Genomic DNA, 12,209 nt, shown 5'->3' on the forward strand with positions numbered 1-12,209 from the left:
GGAGTGATACACAGTGCTGTCTCCATGCTTAACAAGCTGCACTGGCTAGAAACAAGGGTTTCGGGTGCTTGGCACCTCACTGTGAACGAGCAAAGGTTACCTAATGAAGTGGATATTTTAGCATCACCAGATTCTATAGTAACAATAACTGAAGAAATTGCTGCCACTTGGGAGACAGCCTTGGGCATTGCTAACGGTTTATTCCTCTATGTCGCCAGGCAAGGTGCGCAATGGGCCTTGACACATCCATAGGGATTCTGGATTCCCCCAAGTATGACATAAATGCATCACACGTGAGCACATGAGCCACTGTTGGCGTCCCGACTTTCCCTCACATTGATGATATTCTGAGAGTGGTTCCTACTGAGGAAACTGCCCATGCTGCTTTACGTGCTCCTCAGACACAGGTAAGCAGAGTTAGTTGGGCCTTGAATGAAGACAAAATCCAGGGTCCCGCAACCCAAGGAATTTCCTAAGGGGATATCTGGGCAACTACTGAGGACAAATTGCTGTCCTTCTCCTCAAAGTACAAAGAGGCCCTACACAAATTTGGCTTCTTTGTACATTGAAGGCAGCATGTTCCACATTTAAAGCCTTTAAACTGGGTCACCAGACAAGACCAGTGTGCAGGGGCCCTGACACTCAGCCCCATGGAATTCGTCTCAGCTTTGGAAATTATATTCCTCCAGTACTTATTGGCCCCAGGGCTTTTGCATTTGTGAACTTCTTCCTGCTGCTGAGCAGTGCACACTCCGGAATCCCACGCATATCCTCTCAGCACGTGATAGACACGTGCGTGCTGGCCAAATTTCAGTGGCCTTGAAGCCTGGTCTACTCACTCCCCCAGGGGGCTATTGCTAAAGTGTATTAGACACTGCATCCCAGAGTTCTCTACAAAGGAAAATTCCAGTATGGTCACTTGTAGTTTAAACCTGCTAGAGAACTCATCTTGAGCTGAAATAAAGAACACAATAGGCCTTCCCTGATGGCGCAGTGGTTGAGAGTCTGCCTGCCGATGCAGGGGACACAGGTTTGTGCCCCGGTCTGGGAAGATCCCACATGCCGCGGAGCGGCTAGGCCCGTGAGCCATGGCCGCTGAGCCTGCGCGTCCGGAGCCTGTGCTCCGCAACGGGAGAGGCCACAACAGTGAGAGGCCCGCGTACCACAAAAAAAAAAAAAAAAAACACCTCACAATAGACAGGATGCACAATAGAAGGGATACGGTTTAGGAATCAGTCAATTAGAAGACCAGATAGAGAAAATCTTCAAATAAGGACTGAGAATTTTAAAAATGTAAAAAAAAGGTTAGAGATATGGAAGACAGAAGTAAAGGTGCTGGGGCTTCCCTGGTGGCGCAGTGGTTAAGAATCCACCTGCCAATGCAGTGGCCATGGGTTCGAGCCCTGGTCCGGGAAGATTCCACATGCTGTGGAGCAACTTAAGCCCGTGTGCCACAACTACTGAGCCTGCACTCTAGAGCCCACAAGCCACAACTACTGAAGCCCGCGGGCCTAGAGCCCATGCTCCGCAACAAGAGAAGCCACCGCAGTGAGAAGCCTGCACACCAGAACGAAGAGCAACCCCTCTTGCCTCAACTAGAGGAAACCCACGTGCAGCAATGAAGACCCAACACAGCCAAAAATAAATAAATAAAAGTTAAAAAAAGAAGTAAAGGTGCTAACATCTGAATCATATAGTAATTCTAGAGAGACATATACACATGGAGGGAGAAAATGTTTGAAGAAATAATGGACACAAATTTCCTGGAATAATACAAACATGGAAGCACACTGGGCCAAAAAAGCTCAGTGTGCCAAAAGGAGAAAAAAGGAATAACTCATATATATATCACATAGAACTTTAAGAATATCAGAGATAAACCTGATACAGAGAAAAAGTGTATCACATACAAAGGAAGCAGAATCAGACTGACATCAGATTTTTCAATAGCAAAACTGGCTGCAAGAAAACAATGAAGTAGTGTTCTCTAAATATAAGGAAAAGCATTTAGAATCTAGAATTTTATATCCATCCAAACTGTCATTCAAATTAGACAGATAGGTCCCAATATAGCAATTATTTTATTTTTAAAAATAAATTTATTTATTTATTTATTTTTGGCTGTGTTGAGTCTTCGCTGCTGTGCACAGGCTTTCTCTAGTTGCAGCGATTGGGGGCTACTCTTTGTTGCAGTGCGTGGACTTCTCATTGCAGAGCACGGGCTCTAGGCACACGGGCTTCAGTAGTTGTGGCTCATGGGCTTAGTTGCTCTGCAGCATGTGGGATCTTCCCGGACCAGGGATCGAACCTGTGTCCCCTGCATTGGCAGGTGGATTCTCAACCACTGCGCCATCAGGGAAGCCCCCCAATTATTTTTTAATAGATCTTAATTGGAGTATAATTGCTTCACAATACTGTGTTAGTTTCTGTTGCACAACAAAGAGAATCAGCCATATGCATACACATGTCCCCATATCCCCTCCATCTTGAGCCTCCTTCCCACCCTCCCTATCCCACCCCTCTAGGTGGTCGCAAAGCATGGAGCTGATCTCCCTGCGCTATGCTGCTGCTTCCCACCAGCCAACTATTTTACATTCGGTAGTGTATATATGTCAATGCTACTCTCACTTTGCCCCAGCTTCCCCATCCCACCCCATGTCCTCAAGTCCATTCTCCTATGTCTACCTCTTTATTCCTGCCCTGCAACTAGGTTCATCAGTACCATTTTTTTTAAGATTCCATATATATGCATTAGGATACAGTATTTGTTTTTCTCTTTCTGACTTACTTCACTCTGTATGACAGACTCTAGGTCCATCCACCTCACTACAGATAACTCAATTTCATTTCTTTTTATGGCTGGGTAATATTCCACTGTATATATGTGCCACATCTTCTTTATCCATTCATCTGTCGATGGACATTTAGGTTGTTTCCATGTCCTGGCTACTGTAAATAGTGCTGCAATGAACATTGTGGTACATGTCTCTTTGAATTATGGTTTTCTCAGGGTATATGCCCAGTAGTGGGATTGCTGGATCATATGGTAGTTCTATTTTTAGTTTTTTTTTTTTTTTTTCCGCGGGCCTCTCACTGTTGTGGCCTCTCCCGTAGCGGAGCACAGGCTCCGGATGCGCAGGCTCAGCGGCCATGGCTCACGGGCCCAGCCGCTCAGCGGCATGTGGGATCTTCCTGGACCGGGGCACGAACCCGTGTCCCCTGCATCGGCAGGAGGACTCTCAACCACTGCGCCACCAGGGAAGCCCTATTTTTAGTTTTTTAAGGAACCTCCATACTGTTTTCCATAGTGGTTGTATCAATTTACATTCCCACCAACAGTGCAGGAGGGTTCTCTTTTCACCACACCCTTTCCAGCATTTATTGTTTCTAGATTTTTTGATCATGGCCATTCTGACCGGCGTGAGATGATACCTCATTGTAGGGTTTTTTTTGGCTGTACGTGGGCCTCTCACTGTTGTGGCCTCTCCCGTTGTGGAGCACAGGCTCCGGACGCGCAGGTTCAGCGGCCATGGCTCACAGGCCCAGCCACTCCGCGGCATGTGGGATCTTCCCGGACCGGGGCACGAACCCATGTCCCCTGCATCGGCAGGCGGACTCTCAACCACTGCGCCACCAGGGAAGCCCCTCATTGTAGTTTTGATTTGCATTTCTCTAATAATTAGTGATGTTGAGCATCTTTTCATGTGCCTCTTGCCCATCTGTATGTCTTAATTGATAAAATATCTATTTAGGTCTTCCGCCCATTTTTTAACTGGATTGTTCGTTTTTATGACCAATACACCAATTATTAAAATGAGTTAATAAACATTATCAGTTAAAAGAAAAATCATGCTTCTATTTTTTTTTTTTCTTTTTTTTTTTTTTTTGCGGTATGCGGGCCTCTCACTGTTGTGGCCTCTCCCGTTGCGGAGCACAGGCTCCGGACGCGCAGGCTCAGCGGCCATGGCTCACGGGCCCAGCCACTCCGCGGCATATGGGATCCTCCCAGACCGGGGCATGAACCCGTATCCCCTGCATCCGCAGGCGGACTCTCAACCACTGCGCCACCAGGGAGGCCCATGCTTCTATTTTTAAGACTCCAGATACACCTAGGACATGAAGACACGCAAAGATTCAAAGTAAAAGAATGTAAGATAGGGGTGAGAGGAGGGGAAATTGGAGGAAGGTGGTCGAAAGGAACAAACTTCAAGTTATAAAAGTACTAGGTGGTTAAGAATCCACCTGGCAATGCAGGGTACATGGGTTTGATCCCTGGTCTGGGAAGATCCCACATGCCGCAGAGCAACTAAGCCCATGTGCCACAACTACCGAGCCTGCGCTCTACAGCCCGTGCGCCACAACTACTGAAGCCTGCCCGCCTAGAGCCTGTGCTCTGCCACAAGAGAAGCCACCGCAAGAAGAAGCCCACACGCCACAACCAGCGAAAGCCCGCACGCAGCAAGAAAGATCCAACACAGACAAAAAATAAGATTTTTTTTAATTGAAAAAGAAAAAGTACTAGGGATGTAAAGTACAACACGGTGACTAGAGCTAACTGCTGTAGGATAGATATAGGGGAAAGCTGTTGAAGGAGGAAATCCTAAGAGTTCTCATTACTAGGAAAAAATTTTTCCCTTTTTCTTTTTAGTTTCTATATGGGAAGATGGATATTAGCTGAACCTATTGTGGTAATTATTTCACAATATATGTAAATCAAACCATCATGCTGTACGTCTTAAACTTAGTGATGTATGTCAATTATTTCTCAATAAAATTGGAAAAAAAAATAGGAAGACAATTTATCAGGCAGAGATACTAACCAGAAGAAATCTGGGGTAGCTACACTAACATGAGATGAAATAAACTAAGATAAGAGGCATCTGTAGGGACGGAAAGAGTCACTCCATGAAAAAGGGTTCCACTCACAGAAAGAGATAGCAGTTTTAAACATGTTGCACTTAACACAAACTCAAAATGGCTTAAGGAAAAACCAACAGATTATAGGACGAGGTCATTAAATCCACTCTAAGTCTCCACAGTTGGTGAATGTCAAACAGTGCAACCACTTTGGGAAGCATTTGGCAGCACTGCCTGAGGCTGTGACACAGAAATTCCACGCTTAGGAATTGTCTCATGAGAAACCCTCCCACACGTACAAAGACACACACAAGAACATTTACAACAGCGAAAATATGGGAAAAACCCAAAAACCATCAGAAAAGTGAATGGATAAACTTGATATAGTCCCACAGGAAATAATATAAACAGTCAAAACAAAAGAACTACAGAATTATTTAGCAATAGGAGAAACATACTAATGTAATATTAAATGAAAAAAATCAGCCCCAAAATATAACATTCAGTGTGTTATCCTTTTCTTAAAGTTAAAAATAGCTTTACAATGGGGACTTCCTTGGCGATCCAGTGGTTACGATTCTGTGCTTCCACTGCAAGGGGCACAGGTTCGATCCCTGGTTGGGGAACTAAGATCCTGAATGAAGCGTGGTGTGGCAAAAATAAATAAATAAATAAAAACAAAAATCTAGAAGACAGTTACCTTGGGTGGGAGAACAGAAAATGGGATGGGTGAGGGGTAGGATGGGAGGGTGGAGGCATATGGTAGCTTGGGTTATTGTCAAGTCCTCACTTTTGTGGTGGTAAATTTGAAGGTGCTGTCATTAAAAATAACCAATGAAATATTTAAATACAATAATTTATGGACCAATGCGGGGCTTCCCTGGTGACGCAGTGGTTAAGAATCCAACTGCCAATGCAGGGGACACCGGGTTCAATCCCTGTTCTGGGAAAATCCCACATGCCGCAGAGCAACTAAGCCCATGCGCCACAACTACTGAGCCTGCACTCCAGAGCCCGCAAGCCACAACTAGTGAAGCTCGCGCACCTATAGCCCGTGCTCTGCAACAGGACAAGCCGCCGCAATGAGAAGCCCGCGCACCACAACGAAGAGCAGCCTCCACTCGCCACAACTAGAGAAAGCCCGCGCACAGCAACAAAGACCCAACACAGCCAAGAATAAATAAATAAATTTATAAAAAAAATTAAAAAGTTTATGGACCAAAAAAGGCATCATGATGGAAATTTAAAAACACTCAAAACTAAAGTATAATTAAAATACTAGGTATTTCACACCTATCAGGATGGCTACTAGCAAACAAACAAATAAAAAATAATGCATTGGCAAGAAAGTGAAGAAACCTGAACCCCTGTGCACTGATGGTGGGGAATGCAAACTGGTGCAGCCACCATGGAAAACAGTATGGCGGTGGGTCCTTAAAAAATTAAAAATAGCCATGTGATCCAGCAATTCCACTTCTGGGTATATATCCAAAAGAACTGAAGGCAAGGTTTCAGAGATATCTGTACATCCATGTTCATAAGAGCATTAGTCACAACAGGTAAAAGGTGGAAAGAATCCAAGAGTCCACCAACTCTTGGATAAAAAAAATGTGGTACATACAAACAATGGAATACCATTCAGTCTTAAAAAGGAAGGAAATTATGGCATATGCTACGACATGGATAAATCTTGAGAATATTATACAAAGTGAAATAAAGGCAGTCACAAAAAGGCAACTATTGAATGAGCCCACTTATCTGATGTATCTAGTCAAACTCACACAGACACAAAGAAGGGAATTCCCTGGCGGGCCAGTGGTTAGGACTTCGTGCTCTCACTGCCGAGGGGCCGGGTTCAATCCCTGGTCAGGGAGCTAAGATCCTGCAAGCCACGTGGTGCAGCCAAAAACAAAACAAAACAAAACAAAAGAAACAGAAGGTACAATAATATTTTGGTTGTCAGGGACTGGAGGAAGGGCAAACGGGGAGTTGTTAACGGGTGTGAAAAACTTCTGGAGGTTGGTTGCACAACAGTGTCAATGTACTTAACACTACTGAACTGCACACTTAAAAATGGTTAAGATGGTAAATTTTATGTGTATTTCAACACAATTTAAAAAAATACAAATACTTATAAAGCTGCATTAAGGGAAATTTTAGCCTTAAAAGGTAAGACTGTCCCACAGATTACCTAATTACAAAGGGAAAATAATACCTTCATAAGAAAATGACCTAGAAGCCATCCCTTTAACCAGGTGATCAAAATTAGCATCACCAGTAGTTGGACATCCTGTATCACATGCCTTGTGATCTGCAATAGATGAACGTCATCTCTGTACCTGGTGATGTGGTCAGAGCACATCAGCTCTAGGTTATTTTCGCTAAAATTGTTTAACTCAAATCTAAGCATACAAAAATAATCACACAAATCCAAACCCAGGACATTTTTTATAAGAAAACTGGCCTGAACTTGTTAAAAAGTCTATTTTATGAAAAATAAACCAAAAAAATGTTAAGAAGTCTATTCTAAATTAAGAGGCTAAAGAAATGTAACAACTAAATGCAAAACCTATGTCTTTTGTATGTACAGAAAAGTAGAATGTGACAAAATGTTATAAATTAGTGACCCTGTTGAAGGGTACACAGGTACTTATTTTATAATTATTTTACTTTTTCTTCAGATTTGAAAATTCCCTAACTAGTTTTGGGGGGAGGGAGGAGGTAAAGCTGAAAATCAATGAGTTAAGGACAAAACCAAAAGGATTAGAAAAAGAACCACAGAATAAACCCAAAGGCAGTATAAGGAGAAATATGGTAAGAGCAGAAATTAATGAAATAGAAAAAAACTAACAATGAGGAATGACAACAAAAAAGCCAGTGCCCTGAAGAGAGTAATAAATGAACTTCTGCCAAGATCGACAAGATTAAAAAAGAAAAGGCACAAACAAATAATATTAGATATAAAAAAGGGGATATAACTTTGGATACAGTCAAGATTATGAACATAAGGCAATTCTACAAATAACTTTGTGCCATAGATAAAATATGAAAATATTTTTTCTTGAAAATATCACTGACTCAAGAACAGAAACCTGAGCAATCCTATACTCAATAAAAATCTAGAGTTAAAAACCTACCACAAGGGGCTTCCCTGGTGGCGCAGTGGTAGAGAGTCCGCCTGCCGATGCAGGGGATATCGGTTCGTGCCCCGGTCCGGGAAGATCCCACATGCCGCGGAGTGGCTGGGCCTGTGAGCCATGGCCGCTGAGCCTGTGCGTCCGGAACCTGTGCTCCGCAACGGGAGAGGCCACAACAGTGGTACCGCAAAAACAAAAAGAAAAAAAAAAAAAAAACTACCGCAAAAATGCCAGGCACAGGTGGTTTTACAGTAAGTTTTACCAAAAATTTTAGAAGTGTAAAATCCCAATCTTACACAAACACTAGTAATGAGAGAGAACATTCTCCAATTCATTTTATGAGGCTGGCATAACCTTGATAAAACAAAACAAAAAACCACCCAGACAACAAGGGCAACACAGGAAAGGAAAAGCTTAAACCATCTCACTTATGAACCTGGATGCCAAAATCCTCCCAAACATCAGAAAACCAAATCCAGCAATACAGTGAAAAATGTATCATGGCTATTTTATTCCAGGAATGCAAGGATGTCTTAACATGAGAAACTGTGTCGAGATATCTCACCACGTTTACATATTACAGGAGAAAAACCATGCGGCTAGCTCAGAGTGCCATGGGTGCTCCTTGGCACACATATATGGGTGGCTGGATGACAAGGGAGGAAAGCAAGCTGGGCTGCATGGGGGGGCTCCGATGGACATGACTTGGCTGTAAAGGTTGGTTGTAAAGTGATAGATGTGCGGAGTCTGACGGGCCACAAGTCTCAAACCTAACTGCAGCAGGGGTCGGTACTAATAGGCAACAGATCACATGGACTGGCCATGGCATTGGGGAAGGAGGGCTCCTGAACGCCAGCTCATTCAGGAAGATCTATTCATACATGGTTGGACTCCACTACTAAGTTGGGAGAATAGAGGTGGAATTCAACTTTGGAGAATGACAAAGGGGAACAGTATGCAGAATACAAGGATTCTACCTCCATCAGAATTCCTAGGTATGACCCCCAGGAGTTAAATGGCTGATAAGAGAGGGAGAAGTCGATATTAAAAGGTTTTAGGAAGAAAAAAGAGGTTATTAGGTAGATCACAGAATCACTGAGGGCTGGAGAAAAACAGAAGGCCAAGCTTAGATACAATCCCCCCCCCCACCAAATCACACAAATACACCCGATAAAGTGGGAAACAGGGAATTCCCTGGCAGTCCAGTGGTTAGGACTCCAGGGCGCTCTCACTACCCTGGGGTTCAATCCCTGGTTGGGGAACTAATATCCCACAGGCTGCACAGTATGGCCAAAAAAAACCTCCCAAAACAAAAACCACAAATGTTTGTTGTTTTATCTGCTCTCACCCCTTGCCCCCCTTTTGGGTAAAAGAACCTCTCTATTCCCTGGGAAACGCATGTCATATGGATCAGGGAGGTTCATCTCGCCTCCCCTTATTCCCCCTACTCAGCCCTGGCCAGAGTGGTTGCCAGGAGAGGGCAAGTGACCAGAGCAAGACCAGTCGGTTTTCCCTGAAGTTCATGGATCCTGAAGAAGTAACTCTTTGTCTGTCAGGAGCAAGTGCAAACTGGAGCTTCCTGAAGAAAAAACCTATAGGGAAAAAGGGATTGCTCAACCACGAGGAGCACAGACAATCCAAAATGAGAGCCCTGATGAAATCATGCTGGCCTAGGTCAGCTCTGCCTAAAGCTCTACCCTGAGACTGCAGACCAATGAGCCCTTGTTTGCTTCTGCTGGTTTGAATTAGACTTTTGTCACTTTTAAGTAAGACAGTCCCAAATGATACAAATAGTACGCATGATGTTTTGCCAAAAGAGGCTTAAATATACACAAAACACACAATTCTAAAAAAATATAAATTACTTAAATTGACTCAAGGATAGAAAACTTGAATAAAATGCCACAGAAAAATTACAAGGCAGTCAAAGACCTACCCTTAAAAAAGGAATCAAGCACAGATTTTATAATTAAAATTCAATCAAACCCTGAAGAAACAACTCCTTTAAAAAAATTTTTTTTTTAAATAAATTTATTTTTGGCTAGATTGGGTCTTCATTCCTGCACACAAGCTTTCTCTAGTTGTGGCGAGCCAGGGCTACTCTTCGTTGTGGTATGCACGCTTCTCATTGCAGGGGCTTCTCTTGTTGCGAAGCACGGGCTCTAGGCCCGTGGTCTTCAGTAGCTGTGGCACGAGGGCTCAGCAGTTGCGGCACGTGGGCTCTAGAGCACAGGCTCAGTAGTTGTGGCGCGTGGGCTTAGTTGCTCCGCGGCATGTGGGATCTTCCTGGACCAGGGATCAAACCTGTGTCCCCTGCACTGGCAGGAGGATTCTTAACCACTGTGCCACCAGGGAAGTCCCAAAACAACTCCTTTTCTATAAATTACTCCAGTCCAAAGAAAAAGATTAAATGTCTCCAAACCCATTCTACAAGGCTAGCATAATGCTGTTGTCAAAATGGGACACAGAGATCATTAAAATAAAAATTGAAATTGGCCCAAGGATAGACACAAAAATCCTAAATAAATAAATATATAACTAAGCAGAGTTTACATCAGAATTCAAGAATGGTTCAACACCAGGAAACCTAATCATGTAAATCAGTGCAATAATTAAAAAAAACCTTTTGACTATCTCATAAATATCAAAATTCATCACTGTTGAATAAAGGAAAAAAACACTCAGTAAGCTGGGCACAGAAGGAAACATCTTCAGCCTAATGAAGTTTATCAACCAGAAACCCAAAGCAAGAATATTTCATGATGAAACATGAGAACAATTCTCACTAAAAGAGGAACAAACAAGGGTGCCGTTCAACATTATACTGGAAGTCCTGGCCTCCACAATTCACAAGGAAAAGAAATGAGTGTAAAGGACAGGATGAAACTGCCGCTGGTAGAATATGATTTGACACTCTATCCAGAAAGCCAAGAGAATCAACTGAAGAACTCTTAGAACTAATGAGAATTCAGTTAGATAAACAGGTGGGCACACAGAGATGGACAGCTTTCCTACCTGCCAGTGATGGTTGGAAATGTAATTTCAAAAGAACCCATTCATAACAACAAATAGCTCTAAAATTCTTAAGACTACATTGAACTAGACCCATATGAAGACAACATTTTTTTTTTTTTTTTTTTTGGCCGCATGGCTTGCAGGATCTTAGTTCCCCAACCAGGGATCAAACCAGTGCCCCCTGCAGTGGGAGCGTGGAGTCCTAACCACTGGACCACCAGGGAATTCCCAGAAGATAACATCTTATAAAAGAGCACACATAACTCATTTCTGTATAGGAAGATCAAAAACCACCATTAAGTATCACTCCTCTCCAAATGAAACTATGAGATTTAAAACCACGCCAATGAAAATTACAACAGAACTTTTAAATGCAATGACCAGTTCATCCTAAAGTTTTTATGTAAAAGAAAACAGGAAAATTCCAAGGAACGATGGGGCAAGGGTGAGGGCGGAGTTATCAATCATGCTATAAAATATGGCGTGTGCACACACAATCAGTGGGCCAGATTCCAAAGAGATCTATATATATGCAGGAATTTCATTTATTTTGAAAAAGGTATTTTGAACCAGTGAGCGAAGAATGAACCACTCAATAAATGGTATAGGGACAAGTGGCTAGCCCTTTAGGGAAAAAAAGTTAGCCATCTTCCATACAAAAATAAACTTCAGATGAGTTAAAAATACGCTCACATCTTCAACTTACATGGTTAATTTTTTGCACATGAATGTATATACTTACGTTTCTATACGTGCATATATACACACATAAGCATACACACACGTGTATGTATGTATTTAAGACTACACTAAGTAAGCGTAAGAGTGAATGAGGAGCAGGTAAATGAAGTGGTAGCCGGAGAGGATGTGGAATCAGTGACAGGTTGTTTTTCTGGTTGTTTTTCAGATGGGAGATTGTACAGCACCTGTGATGCTAACATACCCAGTACAGAGGATGACAGAAACCAAAACTCACAAAAACTCCTTAAGTAAAGACAGACACGCCCCAAAGCACGGGAGGAAAGGCTTCAGTCCCACTGGATTACAATGGGCAGTAAAATGACAGGAAGACCCATGAGCACAGTTGTAGGGTTGGTAACAGAGAGGTAAGAGTTCCCTCCAATGGTTACTACTTCTTAATGAAGAATGAGCTGCAGCCTGTAACTAGCAGGATAAGAGGAATTTGGTTAAAAAAAAAAA

This window comes from Mesoplodon bidens (genome assembly GCF_964165515.1).
Source record: "Mesoplodon bidens genome assembly, chromosome: 7".
Taxonomy (NCBI): Eukaryota; Metazoa; Chordata; class Mammalia; order Artiodactyla; family Ziphiidae; genus Mesoplodon; species Mesoplodon bidens.